This window comes from Peromyscus leucopus, unplaced genomic scaffold, assembly GCF_004664715.2.
Source record: "Peromyscus leucopus breed LL Stock unplaced genomic scaffold, UCI_PerLeu_2.1 scaffold_339, whole genome shotgun sequence".
In the NCBI taxonomy this organism is placed as follows: Eukaryota; Metazoa; Chordata; class Mammalia; order Rodentia; family Cricetidae; genus Peromyscus; species Peromyscus leucopus.
The window spans coordinates 33,929-59,067 of record NW_023505221.1 but is presented as its reverse complement, the minus strand read 5'-3'; the positions used below and the strand labels follow the sequence as shown (position 1 = coordinate 59,067).

General features: G+C 39.0%; 1 pseudogene; it reads left to right on the top strand.

Annotated features, from left to right (window-relative positions):
- Positions 1 to 15,684: 15,684 nt before the first annotated feature.
- The window catches only part of LOC114697270, a 42,931-nt pseudogene continuing 33,476 nt past the window's right edge, over positions 15,685 to 25,139 (top strand).

Sequence of the window (25,139 nt, the reverse complement as noted above, 5' to 3'; positions counted from 1 at the left end):
TATAAAACGTACAAACCCATTACCTATTACCTTTTACCCCCCCCCCCCATTTACCCCCCCTACCACCTAACTTTATACACCCCTTAACCCCCCCCCCCTAAACATTTTTACCCCCTCTATACCCTTAATTAACCCCACGCCCTAATACAAACCACGCCCCCCCCCCGCCCCCCCACCCGACCAAACTATACTTTAAACCCCTACCCCTACACACATTACCCACCCCCCCAATTTTTTAAACCCTCCCCCAACCCTTTACCACCCAGGCGCGCACTAATAACCCCCCACCCCACACCCCCTTTTTTTTACCTACCCACACCCCCACTTTACCCACCACTACTTTAATACCATAATCCCACACTGTTCTGCTGCTACATCTGCCTTATTGAGGTTTATTTTAATATGATATTACCTGTGGATAGCGCCGGCGACTTTAATCTAGACCGCCCTCACCCCCCCCCCCCCTATTATTACACCTCCCCTTTTAACCCCACGCCGCCCGCATTACCCACCCTAACGCCTCCCCGCACACCCACCCGCCTGCAGCACGACCCCTCCTAGAGCGACGACCGAACCTAACACCAATTAAACCCCCCCCCCACCCCCCCCCCCAATTTTAAAACCCCTACCCTTTTTTTAACCGCCCAAATTATACCCCTTTTTTACCCCCCCCCCCTTAAACATTTACCCCTCCAATTTATGACTACCCGCCGCTTACCCCCCCCCCCCCAACCCCCCCTACCCCTTTTATTTACCCCCCCTATTTTTTTAATTATTACAATTTTAAACTTTAAACCCCCCCCCCCCCCCCACTACCACACCCCCACCCTTTAAATTTTTTAACCCCTACCCCCCCCCCCCTATACTAAACCCCAGCCCCAACCCCCTTACCCCTTAAACTATTCTTTTAACCACCAATTTACCTCCCCGGCCCACTTATAATTTATTTTACACCCCCCCAACCAACCTATTTTAATAACCCTAACCCCCTACCTCCCCAACCCCCCACACTTACCAAACCCACTTACGCCACAAAAATACACCCCACCATACTTATAACCCCCTAAAACCCTCCCCGAAAATTATAATAACCCCCTTACGGCGAGAGCCACACACTCCCAAGATCCACCCCCACCACCCCCCTCGGACGACCGTTTTACACCCTCGCTTTTTACCTAAACCAGCCCATGAGCTATAACCCACCCTACTCCCCCCCCCCCCTTTACCCCCCTCAACCCCCTCCCGCGAACGCCAAACCCACACCCACCCCCGACCGCATTTACTATTTTACCCTCATTTTTAACCTAACCCCCCTAACAACCTCACCCCCCCCACTTTAACCCCCCCCCACACCACCCATAACCCACCTTTTACTATTATATATACCCCCCGGCTCCACCTGGTCACGCACAAGGTAGAAAATCTAAAGAGCATAGAGAGATTAAGATTAGTGTGTACCAGAAAATGTCGTAGGATTTCTAGTTCTCATAATCTGTTGATTAAAGACCTTCCCAGTGGAATAATCAATTACGTAAAGAAACACATTTTAAGAAGTAAAATAAGCATCAAGCCATATTAAATAAAATATACAATTGCAAAAGGCATAGAAAATGTGTTTTTAAGCCTAAGCATCTAGAAGCCGGCTATTTTACCTATCACTGTAAGAATAAAATGCCTTTAAAATGCAAACATTTTCAGAATCTGAGGATAGCCATGTCAGGTTACTAGCAGTTCTTCTGATAACGAGGCGGTGACAGGACCAATCATGGTAACCTCTCATTTCTATTTTATTGAGTTACAAAAGGCAATTTTATATCCCATTATATTCCGAAAGGGTGGAGGTTGGTCCCTCTTGCTTCCACGTGTAAGCATTTCTGATGTTTTAGTGCACTCTTGCAGTTCAGCCCAAGGCAGCTGCAGCATTTCCCACCAGGAAGGCAAGGAGCTAGGGAGCGAGCTTTGAGGGAACAATCCGGAAAACCACAGTACAGCTTCTTGGTCCTTACCTCAAAATTACCTTTTAAAATCAGACTCATAAAAATGCAGCTTATTGTCTAAAAATTTCAAAGAGGAGCTTTGTTAAAGGATTAACAAAAGAACGACTATCCTAATTCTTTTTAAAATGCCAACCTCTAAAAAACTGACCTCTCAAAGTCTTTTGGAAAGTGTTTAAATCATCTGGAGATAAATATCACTTGGTGTCCTTGTTTTCTAACAAATGGCATTTTCCATTGTTTCCATTAATTTCACCCATATTCGTTTAAAAATAACAAGGCCCCTATCCTCATCAGCAAAACAAAGATGAACGATTTATCATATGAAACCAGTAATTACATTCTGATTTACGAAAGATTTTTGTTTCTGCTTTTCGTCTGTTTTTAAGAAGTCCTCCGGTGATTAACTGTAAACAGGAATGGTTTACACCTCAAATTAGAAGCCATTAATTAGCATGACGAAGTCAACTGCAAGATACACAGATAATTTAAATTATTTAATCACTAATCACCTTGGCTAAACTGTAATATACTCTTTTCAATAACCTTCGGTAGGTTATCGACCGGTCAGTAATTTACGTTCATATCAGTTAGAGATTAAGTATTAGCTAGCGTCCTTTCCTTCCCCTCAGGTTTATAATAGCCCTTCTTGTAAACACTTTAAAAAGCTTTACGGTTCTTCTCTCCCAAATCCCTAATTAGCCATCACTAGCCTTTTTGTATAAGGGGAAAAGATGATCTGAAGTACAAAATCTGGAGTTCCTCCTATCCGTTTAACAAAAAAAAAAACATTTTTTTTTTTTTTTAAATCGAACGCTTCAGGCAATGGTAGTATAAAAGAAATATGCAGAGGTGGCTTCGGGAAATAACGGGTTTGCAAAACGCCAAGTGCCTCACAAAAAAAAAGCGCCCGAACCTCTATGGCAATCCACGGCACTCCAATAAATTACACACACTTGCACAGGCTGCAGAAAATATCGCAGGAACAAGACTTACAATGCCAATCCGCAGCATTTATACTCATGCATGGCAAGACAGAAAGCAAACACTAGCGTTCAAGTCGGGCAGGGCGGCGCGATCCCGACTTGGCCCAGCGTGAGAGTGCTCCCTGAGTGTCTCTGTGCGTGCGTGAGAGTGAGCCCCATCCTCCCGGCATTTCCCCTCTTTGGGCAGTTTTGCTTCATTTGTTTCCTATTTCTGCTACATAGAAACTAACTTCCATCTCAGCCCAGCCAGCGCCGCTGAATAGAGCCTGTGCTGCGGCTCCGTGTGCGTCAGATCCCTCCGCGCAGCCGTGCGGGGCCCCCCTCCTTTCCCCTCCTTCCCTTTCTCCCTCCCGCGGGCGGCCTCCTTCAGAGAAAGCGCCTGCCAGCCAGCCAGCCCGCCAGCCCGCCGTTTCGGCTCCGGCATCTTCTCGGGCTGGAAAAATAAATAAATAAGTCGCGGCCCGGGGCCGCGCGGAGGGGGGCGGGGGGGGGTGACAGCGCAGGCCTAGGCCGAGGCACTCCTTTTCCCGCGGGGGGCGGGGGCGGCGAGTGCGGGCCGCGAAGGCGCGGACTCCTTTCTGCGGCGGAGGGATCCCGGCGGAGGCGGCCGCAGCCGGGGCCGCTGCCTGAGAGTTGTTGTTTCCTCCTCCTCCTCCTCCGCCTCCGCCGCCGTTGCTTGAATGGTGGAGCGAGCTCGGCTCGTGAGCACACACTGACAGCTACACAGGGGCAGGCGGCGGCACCGTCCCCGCTTCCCTCGGCGGCGGGGTGTCCCGCCGGCGGCCCCGAAGTGACCCGCAAACATGTCTCGTGAGAGGAAAGGCCTCTCGGAGCTGCGATCGGGTAAGTCGGGCGCTGCGGGGGCCGCCCGCGGGCGGACTCGGCCCGCGGCCCCGCCCCCCCCCGGCCCGCTCAGCCCGTGTCTCCCGTCCCTCTCTCCCGCGCAGAGCTCTACTTCCTCATCGCCCGGTCCTGGATGACGCCCTGTCAGCAAGGCTCAGGTAGGCGGCGCGCGGCGCGGGGGGCGGGCGCTCGCGGTGGCCCGCGGGCGTTGGGGGAGGGCGGGCGGGCGGCGGCGGCGGGGCGGCGGGCCGCGGCCGGGGCGCGCGGGCTCAGCGTTTGCCCCGCTTTGTTGTTGCAGGTGCTGATCCGCGAAGTGGCCGAGAGGTAAGGGCGCGGCGGGGTCGGCGCGTCCCCGCACGGCTCCTCGGGCCGGCGGCGCGAGCCCGGGCATCCGGCGGGGCGCGGGGCGCGGGGGTCCCCGGCGGGGCGGGGCGGGCGGGGCGGGGAGCGGCGCGGGCCGGGCCGGGGGCCGCGCTCACCGGGCGTCCTGTCCGCAGCTGCTGCCCCGGCGCACCGACTGGACTGGGAAGGAGCACCCCAGGACTACATCTGGTGAGACATTCACAGCGCACAGCAAGAAACTTTTCCCCGAGTCGAATAAAAATTGAATTTCCCGCAATTTTTTTTTTTTTTTTTTTTTAAACAGAGACAAAACTTGGCCTCGGAACGGGAAAGCTGCAAAGGCCACGGGGAGGGTTGGGAGGCAGGAGCGGGGGGCGGCGGGGGGCGGTGGCTGGGGGGTGCGGGCGCCCCGGGGCCGCAGGGGCCGCGGACAATTTATTTGTGATATTTTGTTAATGTGCTAGAAATAAAGATACGTCATGAGTGTTGTGCAGTGCAAGGCCGGAGGAAGGGGGCCGGCGCGCGCGTCCGTGCGGGCGGGCGGGCGGGCGCGGGCGCGCGCGCGCGCGCGGCGGCGGGAGCGGCGCAAGCCTGGAGAGCGCGCTCGCCAGCTCCTCGCTTGCTCTGCACGCGCGGCCGGCTCAGCTTTCTCCAGACCCACACAATAGCTGGTGACTAACTGCTCCGAAGTGGCATTAGCATTTCACAAGAAGGCCTTTCAGCCAACGGACGAACCTTGGCAAGATTTTTTTCTTTTTCCCTTTTCCCCCCCTCTCTCTCCTTTTCCTTTTTTTTTCCTGTAGATTCAGACCTAGATTTTTTTTTAAAGCTTTTTTTTTTTTGGTTGGAGGCGTTCAGATAGATCTTTGATGGTAGCTACCCAGAGGCACATTGTGCATTTATAGAGACATATCTGCTGAAGTAGAAACCGAGAAGTTTTAACAGGCGTTTTCTAATTTTGCTGATTCTTAGGGTATATCCCCTTTTATTAAAAATCATTAACGTAGAGCTTTGCTTTTTAGCTGCATAGTTACCGTGGTCTGGACCTTGGCTCTTAATTTTTTGTTTACATTGAGATTTTTGCTTAATGGCTTGAAAAATCATGTGTTTTTTTTTTTTTTTTTTTTTTTTTTTTTTGTAGTTTGTGGGTCTTTCAAGGCAATAATTTAAAAAAATAGCTTCCCCAAAATGGAGCTATCACTTGAGTATTGTGAATGGAAAGGTAAAGTCTCACTGCTAGTTGACTTTATTAAAAGAGCTGTAGTTTGCCTACCCTGATAGAAGTTGTTTGTATGAATGTATTGAATAGTCAGTTACGGCAGGGCCCATTTAACAGTTGAAATTTAGACAGTACTTTGAAAAAACTGTTTTTTGGACACGTTTGTGACTGCTTGAGGTAGATGTAATTCCTCGTGTTGACAGGGCTGTAGTGATTGGGCAGTTTTGGTAGTTCAGAATGTCTTCTGTGAGGCGATGGCATGACACGATTCTGATTGCTTTGGTTTTGAATAGAATTCGCATAGCTTTTGTGTGTATGTCTTATGTTTTAACGTAAACTATTGATGACTACGCTGCTGTTTAGGCTTAAATCTAATGGAGACTGTTTTTCATTTTCATGCCTAAAGTTAGTTTTCAGGTAGCGATTTAGGGTAGTTCAGTCAATACTTGGGCCAATCCCAAAATGATTGGGATTGGAAGTAAACGCCACGGTTTACTGCTTTCGATGTTTTAAGTTTTTAGGTTTACAATTTTTGGTAAAATCTTAATTTCCATATCTTCCTTGCTGTTTAAGAAAAATCAACTCTAAAAATACTGTCACAAAGATACAGTGTGTTTTTACCAAACTCAGTTTTCCTTTCTAAAAATCCCACAAAGTTCAAGTCAATAAAAACTGCTGTCTTTTTAACTAGGAGACTTTAAGTAATACTGTGTTTTTTTGATCAAAGCACTTAATGGTGTTTGACCAAATAATGACAATGTCTAATCTGTGTGGGAATATAATTTGGTTTGTCTAGTGAAAACACTACTGCAGGTTTAGATTTAGACCTAATTTAATTTTAGAGGGGGTTCTCATCGGTTCAGATACTAGTAAGATGAACTATTCATGGTTTTCAAATTTCTTAAATTGCCTTTGTTAGTGTGCTGCTTACCAAGAGGCATGCCTTTCCCACGAAGGTGCTTCTTCTTGCTTGAAGAGTTTTTTTTAACTCTAGTCAACGATGGCTTTACTCTTAAGACAGGTGAAAATTCCTCCTGGAACTTGGGGTTAATTATTGCTCTTTTATTTACTCTGCGCTTACTGCCTGCTGGATGCAAGGCACCCTTGGAAGTGCTTTCGTATCCATCGAGTTATATGCTGAGGTGTGTGAGAGTGTGATTTATCTTTATCTCACTTTAATTGCAATTTTAGTTAGCTTTAAAAACATTTTGATTGCCAGGTTTCTGAGCACATTAGTAGATCTGAAAATTTTGTGTTTTGGTAAACAAATGCAAAATCTCTTGTATATTCTGTTGCCTTAATTTAATCTCATGGCTTAAAGTTTTACTTTTTATACATCAAATTGAATTAACAAAAATTGCTTTAAAATTATTTGGTGTGTAAAAATGTAGTTTCAGTAGTTTCTACTTCTACCTGGAAATAGTTTGTTGGTGTATTAACCAAGAAACTGAACAGTATTTTAAGTGGAAAAATTAATGTGAAATTGGAATTTTCTAGAAAGTCTTTAGGAAGAAGATGTTCATTTGTACTTAATGAGTTTAAAAATAAGTATTGATCAGCACTGATAGTCTATGAATAGAATTGCAGTGATTCAGTTTTGGTCCAGAGGAAAATGGAGTGTTTAGTTCTGTTTTTGAAAGTTTTATAAGTTAAGAAAAGTAAAACTGATATAGTATATATAAATGATTGTATATAAATGATTGAAAAGGGGGATTCTCACAAACTGAAAATTTGTCTTTGCTACTAAGAATGTGATGGATTATTATCTGGGCAACACTTAAAAATATTCTTTTAAAAGTGAATGGAATATGATAGGACGTTAAAATTGTTTTGAGGACTGATTTAAGTTTATTCAGAGTTTATATTTGTTAACCTGTAAATTTTTTTTTAAGGTAAAGGACATTTTTCAAGTATTCTTCAGAATTCTTTTACATGAAGCCAAGTATTAATCCAAAAAAGTATTTATTTATTTATTTTAAAGATAGGCTTGCCTTGAACTGTCCACGTAGCTGAAGTTGACCTTGAATTTCTGCTTCCACTCCCAGAAGGCTGGAATTACCGAGTGGTTTATACAGTACTAGGAAATGAACCAAGGAGCTCTGTGCATGGCCCTTCAAAAACTGAGCTGGCTACATCTTCAGTCCAGTTCATAGAATAAGAGTCTATTTTTGGACAGTGTTTTCATTTTTTTTTCTGTGGGATTTCACTTATCCCAAGGTGGTTTTGAATTAGCTGCAACCTTATACAGTAGTCGGATGGCCTCTGTCCTCTGCCTCAGCTTCCAAGTGTTGGGGGTTATAGGCATGAGCCACCTGGCTCATTTCTTAATTCATGTATTTGAATTTGTTGAGTGTCTAGTTCTGTTTCCCACTTGTCTCCTTACTTAGTCCTGACTGCTATTTTATTAGATAAAAGCAGATTATTAAAGCATTTTCACCAGACTTGGGATACTCTGATTGCATTATTTCTTACAAGTTCTTTTTTTCACTAGAGTTGATGTTTTGCTAATTTGTTAAAATGATATAATTTTGCTTTAAAAAAAAAAATCATACTTTTCTTTCCTTAAACTGATTGCATCTTACTAGATATATTTTTGTCAAAGTGAAAGAATTATAAGTCAGGAGATGTGGTTTGTTGTTTTAAACCCTGGTGATAGCTTGCAGGTAATATGGGCAAACTCTTAATTTCTCTTGTCTTGGTTATTTGTAACCATATGTAAAAGCATGGATTGAAAATTATCTGGAAGTATGATTTTGAGTTAGAAATAACAGTGCATTGTTTTTAAGTTCTTAGCCTTCATTTTGGAGTTTAGTTTTCCAAACTGGAAAACTAAGCCTGTAGAAATCATGCCAATTTGAAGTTGAATAAGTGCTTCTCATAGTACCATTCTTTGGTGGTCTTCCTACTTTGGTTTATGTTGCTGGCATAAAAATCTCCATGAAAAGCAACTTGGGGAGGGAAGGGTTATTTCATCCTAAAACTCCCAGATCAAAATCCATCCCTGAGGGAAGTTGGAGGAACTCATGTCAAAAACCTGGAGGCAGGAACTGAAGCAGAGGCCATGGAAGATGCTGCTTATTGATTTATTCCCTGGCTTGCTTAGCTACTTTTCTTTACAGCTTAGGCTGGGTACCATCCACAATGAGCTAGATTCTCATCAGTACATGGCCACAGGCCTCTTTGATTGAGGCAGTTCCTCTTCCCAGGTGTGTCAAGTTGACAACCGAGTTATTATAATACATTTCTTGTAAAGATGAAGGTTTTTGAGATAGTAGCCAAATTGTAGAATACCTCGTCATTGCTGTATGATTTGTGTTTTTCACTTTGGTTTAAGTAAGCTATTAGTAGCTTCAAATTGAGAGATGAATACAGGGGCCATGAATAGAATTTACTCAAGTATGTGTATATTTTAGGTATACACGTATTTAGAGTATGCTGATTAAATTGAGTCATGGAATTAAACTTAGAGGTGCACTTAAGGAAAGTGATAACATATGAGATGTCCTTAAAATAGGATTAAGATGCTTTGAAGACTTGTATAACTTTTTCCAGTTTGAAAGAGAACATATGAGGAGGTATATATATATATGTAACATGACAAGCAAGGCTTCTGTGGGGATTTTCTCCTTTAATTTTAAATTCTTTGACAGTTTTCATACATGTACATAATGAATTTTAATGTCCCCTTTTAAGAGTTTCAAATAATAAGCTTAGCTTGGTAGTTCACAAAACTGGATGTTTAAAATGACTTACAGTTATAATTAGGGATAAAATGTGTTAGGTAAAAAGGAAACAGTATGTGCTAAAGGACTGAAACTTCATCTTTTTTATATGTGCAATTCTGTTGGTACTTAGTATCATTTTTAAACATTGGATTCATTTATAAATTTATATGTGTACTTGTGGGTTTTTATGCATGTGCGATTGTGGAGATCAGGACAACTTAGTCCTCAGGCACTACCACTTTCTTTTTCTTTCTTTTTTTTCTTCCAGATAGTTTCACTGACCTACAACTCCTATAGGTGAGTTTGACTGTCCAGCATATACCAGGGATGTATCTACCTGTTTGTCTTTCAGAGCTAGAATTAATTACATGTGTGGATGCCTATATTTTTAAACATGGGTTTTGGGACCAAACCCAAGCACTTAGCTGACTTTATCCCCCAGTCCTATACATTTTTAAATGAAATAAATCCACATTAGATTCTTAATACTCACATTGCAAAGTGATGTGGTATGAAAGGGTAGTGGAATTGTTCCTTTCCTAACTGCATGGTGGTGGTTTATATGACTGAGACAGGAGTATCAAAGGCATCCATTTATTTGCTAATATCTAAAATGGTCTGATGATGAGAAATCCACCTTAAAAGGCTGGAGTGGTAATTGGTGTCGGTTTGGATTTGCTCTTGGCAACCATAGTGACAGTAGAAAAGGCTGTAGAACTGTGGCGGTGTAAAGTTTTCCATAAGGAAAGCATTTCTGTTTGAGATACAAGTACTCAACTTTCTCAGCCTAGCAATACTTTCTAAAAAAAGCTACTTTGAAACTTTAGAAAGTACTAATACACTTTTTAGACTTGAAGATGAAATAACCCTAAGAAATAGAAAAAAGGCCAGTGAATGTAAAATAAATAATTTCTTAGATATTGTGGATGGGTCTCTAGACATTTTGCTGTTAATTTTGCAATGATTTTCTGTGAGATAGCAAACATTAAATGTTTGGATGGTTGAGTTACCTTGAACTGAGGCTGGAGTTACAGCTCTCTATGTGGTCAAGCACTTGCGCAGTCTGAGTGAGGTCCTTTCTGGGTTTGATCCCCAGTGCTGAGAGAAGGAAAAACAATAAAAAATGAAGAGGAAAGTAAAATCCTGAAGTGATTAAAGATGTCATGAAGTTTTTTCTTTTAGGGAAGATTGTACGGTACTTTGGAGTAGGTAAAGAGAGACTGAGTGTTAACATTGGCTCCTTTTATTCACAAGTTTGTGGAATTTAAAGCCAGGGCAGTTTGTGAGAATTGTCACGTGTTGTTCTTAGTCTGTTTAAAGATGTGTTCCAAGCAATTTAATAATTTAAAATTTGCATTATTCTTCGGTTAGTTTTAGCTTAAATAAATACTGTCAAGTTTTTACTTCATTTAGAGGTTCTTTGTTAAGATTGTCTGCAAGTTTTTGTCTTTGTTGATTACCTCTGGAAATTCTTTTCCTGTAGGCATTTTTCTCTGTCCCAAGTTTTGTGACTGTCTGCCTGTTCCTGGAGAGCTTTTAACACATGGGCAGTTTATTTTGAGCAGTACCTAACCTAATGGGTGAATTCATTCTTTCGAGTAGTTTTCTTATGTGTATTTTAGGATTCTCAGAACAATATGTTAATATTAACTTACTTGGCCTTGAGTTAGCAGATTATTTAGCAGATAATAAAATAATTTCCTAGTTTATTTTGTATTGACTTCAGGAAGATCAGGCATTATATAAGTACATTGGACATAAAAAACTTATCTAATTAGGAATTTTAATTTACTTTTGTAATTATATCTAAAAGTGATAAGGGCTATCAAATTTAAAAAACTTAAATTACCATGTTTTTAGTTTCATATTTTGTTTGAGAGGATATTTTGGTGACATAAACAATTCATGAAAGTTAATAAATTTCTTTGAAAAAAAATTTTGAGAATCCATTTTGAAGAATTAATATGTGAAAGTGAAAGTTAATGTTTGCAATTAATAAGGTATTGAGCATGCAGATTATACAGAGGTATAAGTACTCTATGATATGGGGAAAATTTAATTTTTATTTATGGAATTTGAGAATATAAGATATTGCAAGTCAGAAACAATGATACAGAACAGTCATTTATGTAACTTTGAGAACTTGGTTATGCATACGAGGCAGTCGCTGCTTGTCTAAGTCTACCTTCAGTTACTCAGTACACATGCATGTGCAGTCTTTGAGTTTTCACGGATGGTTGGATGAGAAGTTTTGATATTGAGGAAATCTAAGCAGCAGCGTAGTTTGGTATATCTTCTGATTAGTTAAAAAATGAAACTGTAATGAGATTTGTCATCTAAGTTATCCATGGCATTACAGATGATGGTAGCATGTAACAGGCAGTACCAAAGAGTGCGTGGATTCTGCCACAGTTGTCATGGCATGACTGTCCTGAGTTTCTGTTATGGGTGGAGAGCTTGTATAGAACTTAGGAAGGGTTATAGTGTAACAAGGCAAGAAATAACTACTGTAAGCTGAGTCAGTTGACTCCAGTTTACTTGTGGAGTGCAGAAACACTAAGTTTGTAGGCACCTTGGTGAAACACATGTCTGAAACGTCACTCTATCTCTAGATGTTAAGGGATAGTTATTTTGAGTACTGGAAACTAAAACATAGCTAAAAATGAAACTGGTTTTTCTGTTAGCATTATTTACATTGACACTTTTAAGAATAAGCAATTTAAGGACTTTCTCCTCTATCTTTTTACTAGAAAGTATCTTCATCAGATTCATAAATTTGAGTTTTGAATTACACTCTAATAGGTTTGAGAGAGAATTTATTGTACATAGCAAATACTTGATTTTAAAAACTCAGTGTGTTACTCTATGAATAGAGCACCCTACTTTGCTGTAGGGAGGAATCTGAAGAGGGTTTTTTTTTGTTGTTGTTTTTTTTTGTTTTTTTGTTTTTAAGCAAAACAATCAGATTTTAAGTGAATAAGGTTGAAAAATTTGTATTGCCATTTTCTTTAATTGATAACATCATCTGAATTAACTAAATGTATTCTTATGGTTGACTGATTCTTGAAGACAGGCATTCATGTTGTGTTTGTTTCCAAGTACTTTGTAAGTAGACTTTCCAAGTTAGTTTTGATGTTTGGCAAAAAGTGTTTGTGTTAACTGTTGTTAAGCATCTTATAAAGAAATGATGAAAATTTAAGAATTCTCAAGTTAGTTAACCTAACTTAGAAAATTTGGTTTATAGAGTCTGTTAAATTTTAATGCTCAAACTTGTGTAATTATTGGGGAAAACTAAAGTTTTGAGAAGGAAACAGTACTATAAACAGTGTTGGAATCTGGAGACCTGGACTTGATTAATTTGTGTCCTATTTTCTGAAGATAAATCCTTGAACAAATTTACCTTTTCTTTACTATAACATAGGTAGTTTCCTTGCATTTGTTTGCAAATCTTTAATCTTTAAAAGATTAAATTTTGAAAAATAGTTGGCACCAACATGTTTTTCTGAGGAGAAGCTAGTAAAAAGTTACTAGAAAATACATACTAGCTTTAAAGACTATAGATAAATTTAACACATACTTAAAAAACCATAATAGCTTATAAATTTGGAAGTTTTGAAACTTAGTTTTAAAGTTTTGGAGTTTTTTATGATTATGCTTATAAACAGTGAATATGTTTCTTGAAATTTTTTAATATTCTAGAATAATTGGAAAAATGAGAGTTGTATTCCATTCAACTGGCCTTTTTTATAATGCAAAATATAGAGAGCAGAAATAACCAACCCTTTTGATCTGACAAAGTTTATTGGTCTAGTCACATGGAAGGAATGAATATGAAGTGTGTATTTTAATTAAAACATCAACGCTGAACTTCATTTTCAGAAATACTGATTTGCTAAAGGAAGGACATTTTTAGGTCAACATAAGCAAACCAAGTAATTGGAATGAGTCTGTGGAGCTAACCTCACAGTGGGAATTTGCTGGATTTTGTATTGCTATATCAGTCGTGTATACGTCATGAAACTAGAAGTGAAACTGACAAGGGGATAAAAGGACTAAGGGGAGTGGAGAGGGATGAGGATGCAGGTAGGAGCCCTGCAGAGAAAATGCTCAATGTGCAGTATACACTTGTATGAACGTTTAACAAATAAAGATACCCTAAACAATTTCCTGGATTAGACAAGTTTTCTTCCCAGTATGTGGGTCACCATGTAATTTGTGTTTGGAGTATAATTGAAGTAATAGTTGACTGTTTATGTGCAGTGCTAAGGATATCAGATGGTTTAAATAATAAGTTAGTGATGCCTTCTATTGATGATGAGGACACTTGGACTTAGTGCTTTCTCCATTTGTATTGCCAGTAGAATGCCTGGCTGCTTTGACTTGAAATGTTTTCTGAGCTGCTTACCTTTTCTTTAAAAGTTGAGTAAGAAGTTCTTTTGGTTTGTTAAGACAGGGTTTCTCTGTGTAGCCCTGGCTGTCTTGGATCTTGCTCTGTAGACCAGGCTGATCTCAGATCTGCCTGCCTCTGTCTCCCAAGTGCTGGGATTAAAGGTGTGCCCTACCACTGCCTGGCTGAGTAAGAGAGGTTCTTAATCACAGTATGTCTAGTGGAAATCAGTGGCTTTCAGTTTCCTCATAGGAACATCTTACTGATTATACCTTTTTTTTTTTTTTCAATGATGAATGCTCTGCATATATACCTGCATGCTAGAAGAAGGCATCAGATCCCACTGTAGATGGCTGTGAGCCACCATGTGGTTCCCGAGAATTGGAGCTCAGGACCTCTAGAAGAGCAGCCAGTACTCTTAATCGCTGAGCCATCTCTCCAGCACCCGACTACCCTTTAACATTACCTTCTGATAGTTGCCAAACTTTCTGTCTAGAAGGGATAGGTGCTTATATTGAATAGCTTGTATCTTAGTTTGCTTTTCTATTGTTGTGATAAACACCATGACCCAAAGCATCTTGGGGGAGGAAAGGGTTATTTTATCTTAACAACTTCAGGTTACAGTCCTTCACTGAGAGAAGCAAAAACTTAAGGAAGGCAGGAATCTGGGCAGGAACAGAAACAAGCAGGGAGGAGTATACTGGTTTAATCTCCTTGGCTTGCTCAGTGTGCTTTCTTTTACAACACAGATACCTGCCCAGGGGCGCACCACCCACAGTGAGCTCTTGAGACTTCCCATATCAGTCAACAATCAAGAAAATGATCATCAATCAAGAAATGTTCCACAGACTTGTTTATAGACATATATATATATATATATTATAATATATATATATAGAGAGAGAGAGAGAGAGAGAGAGAGAGAGAGACTGTATGTATATAGTGTAATGGAGGCATTTTCTCTACTGAGGCCCGTCTTTTTGCATAACATTAGCTTGTGTCCAGTTGACAAAAAACTGACCAGTATAGCATGCTACCCAGAAACAGCTTGGTTTACCCAAAGATGCAGATAAACCAACCATCCGGCTTAGTTTTTTTTTTTTCTTTTTTCCTAATATGCTGCAATTCACATTCTCAAATGATTATTGTTAGTTATTTGGCGGTTGTAGCTAGAGTTTTCCTCTTGTCCACAGTCAGGACAAATCTTTGTCACCCGCTAGTCCCACAGCTGCTCAGATCCAACCAAGTAAACACAGAGACTTATATTGCATACAAACTGTATGGCCGTGGCAGGCTTCTTGTTAACTGTTTTTAATATTTTTTGTTTGTTTGTTGGTTTTTCGAGACAGGGTTCTTTGTGTAGCTTTGCGCCTTTCCTGGACTCACTTGGTAGACCAGGCTGGCCTCAAACTCACAGAGATCCGCCTGCCTCTGCCTCCCGAGTGCTGGGATTAAACGCGTGCGCCACCACCCCGGCAACTGTTTTTATAGCTTAAATTAGTCCATTTCTATAAATCTACCTTGCCACGTGGCTTGTGGCTTACTGGTGTCTTTACATGCTGCTGGTCATGGCGGCAGCTGGCAGTGTCTCCCCTCAGCCTTCTGCTTCCCAGAACTTTTCTCTATCCTTGTCCCACCTACTTCCTGCCTGGCCACTGGCCAATCAGTGTTTTATTTATTGACCAATCAGAGCAAACAGGAAGAGGGGGAGAGACACTGCAGCCACCGCCAGGACAAGCAGCATGTAAAGATGCCGGCCGGTAAGCCACCAGCCATGTGGCTAGGTATAGATTTATAGAAATGGGTTAATTTAAGATATAAGAACAGTTAACAAGAAGCCTGCCACGGCCATACAGTTTATAAGTAATATAAATGTCTGAGTGATTATTTTATATATGGATTGTGGGACTGCGGGGCTTAATGGAACCTGGAGAGAAGCTCTCCAGCAATAGGCGGTGTTCTTACCCTGCGAGGAAATATCACGAAACACGACAGAATCCACTAACAAGAGTTTTATTAAGATAAGAGAGAGAGAGAGACAGATGTGCTCAGGCCTGTGGAAAAGACTTGTGTATAAGGAGAGGAGCCGGGAATACAGCGCCGGCTGGCCACTCCTGCGTACACAGGCTCATGTGGTTACTCCACGCATGTGTGTGTCACATGATTGTGCTGCACACTTTACACAACCATGCAAAGCCACAGGTCTGGTCACGAGAGATGTTTTGACCCAGAAATGGCTAGGCGGAGTGTTTATGTCTGCCGGACATGGGGGCGTATTGTAATCTCTATACCATTCAAATTGTAGTTAATAATTCCAGAAATATTTCTTATATGTGATCTGAGAAAGAAGTGATACACATGTGATTTTGATCAAAGTGGAAAAAGAAATAAGAGCTGTGTTGTTTTTCAGAGAAGTTTTTTGACCCTGATGTGAGAAACATTGCTATAGACCTATGGATCATTCTTTTGGGAAAGGGTCAGTAAATATTGATTGCCATGGTAAAGTGCTTCTGGCTTTTAAGGTTGCGTACCTAATTGGTATTGATAGTCCCTGTTTTGCAGCATTTTGTGTGGAGTGTTGACATGAAGGTCCATGGTTGCAGTTTTCCAAATGAGTTCTTAAAGAGACTCCTAGGATTCCAGGTGTCCTGAGGAAGTTGAATGGCCAAGGCTAAGAAAAGATGTAAATTTGGGAATTAGCTAAGAATTGTCCAAAGAGAGAATGTAGCGTGAGGAAATCATGTGTGGATTTGGGACAACTAGGACCTCAAGGGCTTTACCACTTTGTGGCTAGGTAGAAGAGAATGAACTTGTAAGAAGGAATGGATCCACAGATAGAGGAAAGTCAGGGAATAGCTTGAAAATCAAGGCTAGATGGTGGTAAAATATGAAGATACAGATTTAAAAAAAAAAAGATCACTGGGCGGCAGTGGTGGTGACACACGCCTTTAATCCCAGCACATGGGAGGCAGATCTCTATGAATTTGAGGCCAGCCTGGTCTACAGAGGGAGATCCAGGGCAGGCTCCAAAGGTACACAGAGAAACCCTGTCTCGAATCCCCCCCCCAAAAAATCAGAAGTTAAGGTGAACCCAATGAGGCTTTTGTTTTTCTGGTATTTCTGTATTTATTTTTAAAAATAAACTTAGAAATCTACTGTCAACATTACTTTTTAGTAGAATTTTATATTAAAGTATTTGTAGGTTCACAAGTAAGAAAAAATAGTGGAAGCCTATGTAAACATAGGTCCACTGTGAACATTTTGTGAAATCATGGTGATAATGACTTTGATACAGTGTGATCGTACTTATATCCCAGTTTTTCCCACACTTGCTTATTTGTGTACATGTATGTGGGCATATTACATTCTATGTCATTATTGTTTTTATTATTTGAATTGTATTTATTCACCAATATATGAGTCAATATGTAATGTGTAACTTGAAGCATAATTAAAGTAACAGTTGACTCTTAGACCAGGTGCAGTTCTAAGGACATCACATGTGGTTTAATGTATCCAAGACCATAGCCAACAGTTATAACACTTTCACTCTGTCTTAATGTCTCTAAACTCTTAACAATGCCCTACTTGCCCTATGTTTCTAAAATAGTATCTCAAAAAGTGATATATATACCTGAGCTTTTTTTTTTTTTTTTTTTTGACTCAGGATTTCTCTGTGTAGCTCTGTAGACCAGGCTGGCCTCGAATTCAGAGATCTGCCTGCCTCTGCCTCCCTAGTGCTGGGATTAAAAGTGTGCACCACCACCCGGCCACTTGAGCATTTCTTAATGTTTTTTTGTTTTAATTCATTCGAGTGAAAGCTGTTTTGACTGAGGCAGGAGAGTGAGGGAAGAAATGAGACTGAAAATGAGCTATCAAAACAACAACAAAACATGTTTCTGAGGAGGCAAAGACTAGAAAACACGTCTGGATGATTAAACTGAAGGGGTGGAGAACAAGTCAGCAGGATTTGGGAGTTTTGCTAAGAAGAAACTTGAGGATATTTAAATAAATGTAGGTATGAATAGGAAGGAGGTACTTGAGAAGAACATTAAATATAAGGAGGACTAGCTTATGGTTTGGAGGATTCATAGCCTAGGTAGAGGATTTAGATCTTATATATTAAGGGGAGCAATTCTGCTAGAAGTGGAGTAGGTTCAGTTGTAGCTTTAGGGATTTGATGGAGAGAAAGCAAAGTTCCCCCATAAAGAGATGACAAAGGGGGTATGGAAAAGGACTCAGAAGAGCTTATTATGGGAAAGAGAACATTGTTAGTCTGTTTTCACCTTCCACCCCCTTTTGGTGATAATTCCTTACAGACTACTAAAGAGAAATAGTGGCAAATGGAGATATGTATTGCTTGGAGCTACTTACATTAGAATACTTTAATACAGTATCTGTACTTTCCTGTTTCATTTAGAATTTTATTTGGGGAATTTTCTTTGGCTTTGAAAAATGTTTGAAACTACTAGAATAAAGCACTAGAATGCATAAAGTCAACATTTTGTTTTCTCTATTTTTATGTGCTGGAGTAGGTGCTAATAAAATGTTTTCAGTATTGGGTAATGATGAAGTCAGCAAGTCTTTGTTAACATGTTCATTTATCTAAATAATCATTTATTACCCCCTCAAGTTGTTAGGTACCTAGTAGACAGGTAAACCAGTCTAATCCTGTGTCTTACATGGGACACAGACAAATTAGTTGGTCAGTGATTCAATATAGTATGATGTCTTCTGAAATCCCTGCTAGAGAGGCATAGAATGGATTTCTGATGTGGATTATAGTTACCATTAGATTCTTACTGAGGTTTAAAGTATAAAGATTTATTAAGAATTAATATATATACTTTGAAATGTTATGGGTGACCAGGGAAAACTTGAAACGTAAAAAGGGATGTGCAAAAAGGGACTAAGGTAGTGTATAAAACAGCTCACAGAAGGCAGTGAAGCATAGACAGACATGAGGAAAAGGAGGTTTGGAAGTGGGTGGGTAAAGAAAAAGATTTCCAGACAAGTCAGTTTCTATATTTAATATCTCAGAAACTGGAGAAAGCATTGCATTTAAGAACTGAATGTCTCTTCTAACTTGAAAGTGAAAGTTGAGTTTGAAAAGTTGGAATATTCTACATTATCAAGAAAGCTTTAGTCAAAGTGGATTCATAATATTTTACTAACAGGTAGAGATCTGTAGAAAAGGTTACCAGTCTTACTACTTGAAAAGGTATTCAGCCTACAGATTCTAAAACAAGACCATTATAAACTTCTCCTTGCTAAAATAAAAAACTGAAAAGGAATTTCGAGCAGTTTCAGAGGTCACATTAAAATACTTATATTTGGGCCAGAGAGATGGGATGGCTCAGTGTTTAAGAGAATTTGTAGCTCTTGCTAAGGACCTAAGTTGAGATTCCAGCCTGTCTCAGGCATCTCATAACCCCTGTAACTCCGGATCCCAAATGCTTTCTTGCCTCTGCAGGCACTGGGGCACATAGACACAGACACGCACACGCACACATGTAAATTTAAAAAATCTTTTAAAGCAATAATTGCTTTAAGTTTGGATCCAAAAGGCACCTTATAATTACTCCAGGCCTTTATTATAACTTAAGGTGCGTGTGTGCGTGTGCAGTGTTAGTTAGCAGGTGTTCTGCTCCATCTGTATTAGTCCATGGAGCCTTTGTGACAGGGTCTTCTACTGATCCTGTCACTAGACTAACCATGAGTAGCCCCAGCAGTTCTCCTGTCACGTGTCCTCAGTGCTGGGGTTCTAGGCATGTATGGTCACTCCTGGATTTCCTGTGGCCTTAAGGGATTTGAACTCTGCTCCTCATGCTTGCTCAAGCACTCTTAACCTGCTGAGCCATCTTCTCAAGCTTAATTATATTTTTAGTTGACACATTTCTATTATGAGGTCAAGTATATGTTCATTGTATGGTTATCAGTCAGTGTTTAGAATATCCATCACCTGATACATTTATTATATCTTTTGTGTGGTAAGAACATTCAAAATCTTTTGAGTTACTCAGCTAACTTTGCTAACTATAGTCACGTTGTACTCAGAATCTAGAATTTTCTGGGGCTTATGAAAGAAAAGTATAAATAAAATTTAAAAAATCTTTTATTTGTTATAATTGCTAAAGATAATTTACTAATTTACTACTCATTAGTGTTTTTTCTTTTTTGGTTTTTTGAGAGAGGGTTTCTCTGTATAACTGCCCTAGCTGTCCTGGAACTCGCTTTGAAGACTAGGTTGGCTCAAACTCAGAGAGATCCACCTGCCTCTGCCTCCTGAGTGCGCCACCACCACCACCACCACTGGCATCATTAGTGTTTCTTAAAGTATGTTCTAGTCTGACAGATACTAGGGAGAAAGTAATGCTGTAGCTAAACAAATTAGGGAAATTAAGTGTTGAGCAAAATTAAAAACATTCTTCTGGAGTCTGAGAGGCTTTACTGACACTGGCCAGGAGAGTATATTGTACATCATTTGTAATGCATATTTTATTAAGTCCCTCTTTTTCTAAAGATATTCATTCTGCCAAGCCTTTTTAGCCATTTAAATATATTTTTCTAGACCTCTGTTTTTAATTATCAGTGTGATAGTATGACTCCAAGTTATCTTCACAACAGGAATGTCTTCTGGAGTAAAATTTCTATTACTGGCTTCATGTTAGAAGGATGTTTATTAGTCAACTTTTAAAAATATGTATGCTAGTCTTCAGAGTATAATTAAACCTAAAGGTGTATCTCGGTGGTAGAATGCTTGTCTTGCATGCTCAAGGCCATCTATCCCCAGCACTGAGAAGGGGAAAATAAAAAGAATATAACAGATAATATGAGATATAATAAAAGGATTTATCTATTCACATAGCCCTCGGTATTTTAGGAAATTCATATTAAGATTGCCTAATGGATAAAATACTTGGAGACTTGGGCTCAAGTCCCTTTTCAACACTACAAATTACTGCATTTCTTTGTTAATGTGTGTTGTACTGTACTGGTGGTTGCCATTACTTTTTCATATACTAGAAACCTATCAGACACCAGTATAGTAATCCAATTTCATGTTATCACAGGTAGCATCTATGTTAGAACTTTTCAAAACAAATTTGTAAGGGAAATGGCTTTTTATTTACCTTTTTGTGAATCTTTAATAGCTGCCTTACTTAGATCATTAGTCTTTGTTGACTCTGTCGTGAAGTCATAAGCTGTGTATGTGGCCTCTGGAAACCACTACTGCAGACAGAAAATGGCAGGGAAAAGGTTTTATTCTTAATTATGATTTTTACCTGGAGAGTCATCCTGGTTCTTAGCATATGTTTGAAGAGCACCTTACTTGAATGGTTAGTTTCTACAATAGAACATATTTCATAATTTGGGGAGGTAAATGTAAAGTGGAAGATAGTATATACTTGTTCTAATTTAATTCATTTTGGATTTTGAGAATATTTATTAAAAGATGAAATAATAAAAAGAATGAACATTATGCTTTCAAATGCTGATATAAGTTAATCAGTGGTGTGGAATTCTTAATGTGGTTCATCTTTTTATAGTAGATAGCTTATTTTACTGTTGAAACTTGTTTGATATAACAATTAGAATTTTGCCTCCCTCCCCACCCCTTTTAAAGGTCTCTGGTAAATTAAAAATAAGCATGGCAGGGCATGGTAGTACCTTTAATCCCAGCACTTGGGAGACAGAGGTAGTCAGTCTCTTAGTTTGAGGCCAACATGGTCTACATAGTTGAGAAAGCCTGTCTCTAAACAAACAAACAAAAAACCCAAAAGTTAGCATAGATGGTATATTAAATATCCTTAAACTTTTTATAATGAGAATCTAAAAATACTAATTGTCTTTAATTTTTAATTATTCTAGAGAGACATAATAGCAGTTTCTTAACACAGATTTTATGGTTTTTTTTTTGCTGCTTTAAGGTTTTTTAAATTGCAAATGCTGTGTGTGTGTGTGTGTGTGTGTGTGTGTGTGTGTGTGTGTGTGTGTGTGTATACACATTTTTTTTTATGGAGGTGGGAGGATATTCTGAGTTTCCATCGCAGGCTGGCCTCGACTTTACACAGTGGGAGCATGGAGCATCTGGCCCTCCACACTGCTAGGGTTATAGGTGTGGACCACCACATCTATAGTGTTATAGGTATATAGTGTTAGAGATAAAAACCCAAAGCCTTATGCATTCTAGGCAAGCTCTGCCAACTGAGTGGTATCCCCTGTCCTGAAACTGTATGTTTATCATTATTTAATATTGGCATTGGCCAGCATGTTAATTTATAGAACTTAACGTTTAGTTTACATTAATTTATAGCAACTTTTCTTCCTTGGTATACTAACTGATAGGCAGCTTGGTTCTGTGAGTTAAGTGGTTTAACAAAATGTGAACATTCTGGAGTGAAAGACAGTGTTGACTAGCCTAAACAGATTGTAACTTTTGAAACTGTTGTCTGGGACATAATAGATGTCTATGTCTGTTTTTAACATAATAGGTGAAGTATTATAGACATCTTGCACTGATCACTTGCTGCAAATCTGTCATCGACTAGGACCTCTTCTTGAGCAAGAAATTCCTCAGAGTGTTCCTGGAGTACAAACTTTATTAGGAGCTGGGAGACAGTCCTTGCTACGTACAAATAAAAGTATGAACATTTTCCTTTACAATTTAGACTTTCTTTTTCTTAGTTTTTATATTTTATTTTTGTATTCATGAAATGTATGTTTTGATAGGCTGCAAGCATGTGGTATGGAAAGGATCTGCTCTGGCTGCACTACATTGTGGAAGGCCACCAGAGTCTCCAGTTAACTATGGTAGCCCGCCTAGCATTGGTGAGTTGAGTTTACTACGTTGTGATATCCTCTAGGTAAAAACCTATTGAAAATAGTTTTTGGTTACTGTGATGTCAGAGATCTTTATATATTATGCATATATTATGTATATCAACATTCAAAGATGAAAAACCTCTGAGATTTTCTTATATTAAATTGTTTTAATAATGAACATGATGTACAATTGTAAATTATAGGCATTGCTTCTTATGAAGATTGGTCATCTCAATGTTTTATTTTTCCTAAAACTTCCTTATTAAAAATTATATTGTTTAGTTAATTAGTATCAGAATTCCAGTTAGCTATAATGTTAGTAAGCAACTAGTTTGGTTAAGCATTGCATATTTTTTGTCTAAAGTTTCAAGGAGAACAAATTTGCAAATAAGTTTGCCTTGCTTTACAGCCTATCACCTCCATTACTACTAGACATTGTCTTGTGAATTAATAGACCATCCTAAAGACTAGACTTCTTGACCTTGTCTTCTACCTTTCCCTTCCAGTACATTGTCTAACACTATAATCTTAATTTTTTTGTGACTTTACCTTTGCTCTTCCAAAGAAATACATGAAGGTAAATTATGACGTTTTAGAGATATTTGTTTCATTTACCATTATGTCAGCTCCTGGCTTTTAGAGATCTCATGTTAATCTTAGCTTCTTTTCTCATGTGCACTCTTCTGCCTAATGTCTTTTGGTGAAGCTGAAAAATTCTTCTTATTTTAAAATAAGGTCTGCTTCATTATTTTTCCTTCCTAGAACTTCAGTTAATAAATGAAGGATTTTTTTTTATTTAGTCTGTTTTCCTCTTTTTTTGTTTTACAATTTTTTCTTTCTGTGATGCATTCTGAGTCATTTCCTCCTACCTGTTTTTCAAAACTATCCTGATATTTGCATGATATGTAATCATAATTGGTTATATTTTATTTATCTTTTATTGGTAAGATTTAATACCATTTTAATATTAATCTTATGTAAATTATGCTGTACAGTTTTTTCCTATTGATCAATTTTTACCTATTCATTGTTATTCCTTTCTTCCGTTCAGTTCATAGTTTATCTCTATACTTATCACATAGTGCTCATCACCTAAGCACATTCATTCCAACCTGCTCTCTTAGTAGCTGTTTTCCTTTCACAATTCATTTTCTTGTGCTTTCTTCATCATAGTTTTACCATAACAGTTTTTTTTTACAGTTTGTGGTTAGTCATTTCAAACTTAGCTATTTTCTTTTTATATTGCCATTTGCTTCTTAATTTATCTTTAAATTTATTTCTCATTTCCATTTGGCACAATGTTAACTTTAAATTTTTTTTTTTTTTCTGTCTTCTGTAAAGAGAAAAGTGTATTGCCCCTCCAAGGTCATTTTTTCCCTTCATTTTTTTTTCTTTTATAAAATATGATAGCTCTTAAAAGATTTGTAAGATGTGTTTGCATTATACCAAAGTTCTTTTGTTTCAATTTCTATTTCAAGTTACGGTTGACAAAACAAAGGGTGTGAATTTTTGAAAAATAGCAATTTCCGTAGGGAGTTCAGTGCTTTTAAAGTTGTGTTTTCAGGGACTGGAGAGATAGCTAGGTGGGTAAGAGCACCAGCTGCTCTTCCAGAGGTCCTGAGTTCACTTCTCAACAACCACATGGTGGCTCACAACCGTCTGTAGTGGAATCTGACGCCCTCTTCTGGCATAAAGTCATACATTCAGACAGAGTAGTCATATACATAAGATAAATTTTAAAAAGTTACGTTTTCATTTCTTTAGTAAATAATTGATAAAGTTTACTTTTAAGTTATAGGTAAGATAAAAGATTCCCTTATCCACGATGTATCTTGACAAGCAACTCAACTACTAATTAGGATGTACTCACCATTTCTCCTTTCACTTCTCACTATGTATTTTCCATAGTGATTATTGAGTTTAATGTTGGGTTTTCATCTTTGTAAATGAAACAGATTATCATCTTTTCATTAGGCCTTTGAATTTTTCAATTTCTTCAAGAATCCTTTGATTAGGATTTGAGTAGATTTTATATAGATATTAGTGCTTTATTCAGGTCCTCAGTAAGACTCAATGTAGTAAAATAGTCTTCCATAAAATAATTTACTTTTATAACACATAATGCTTTGATTGCTTAGGGGCAGCCAATATAAGTAATTGTTAGTGTAAAATAGTGTTGAGTTTGCAGAACCAGTGGTATCATTTGCACTTCATAGCAGGTCTCTGTAAAAGACCCCTTTTATTAACGAAGAAACCAAATTGTAGACGTGGTAACAATTTCAGTGTGTTCTCTGTTGGCTATGGTTTGTAGCTTTTGCATATATATATATCTACTATATAGTAGGAACTCTTTTACTTCTGTGAAATTATTTATGCATTAACATACCCGCTATGTCCATTTATTATTTGAGTATAATAATTGTTGGAAGTATGCCTTAGTATGAGAACTGTAGAAATAATGAAGCGTGGTATATTCTTTCAAGTTTACATATTATCAGATAAGTACTTGAATTTGAAATTAGATACTCGGTTCCTTAAGAAAATTATAGAATCTTCATGTGTTAGACTTATAACTGAGGATGAACTTGCAATTCTCCTCCTTTATCTCTTGAGAGTTGAGATTATAGGTGTGTACCTTACCACACCTGGTTTATCTCCTGCTAGGGATAGAGCTTAGTGCTTTGTGGATGCACAAGAACTCTACCAACTAAGCTACATCCTTAACCCCAAATTTTGTAGTTTGAATAATGGATTTGTTTCACTAAATCAGCTTTTGCTTTTAGTTGCATCCTTTCCAGTTTCATTTTCATTGCTGCC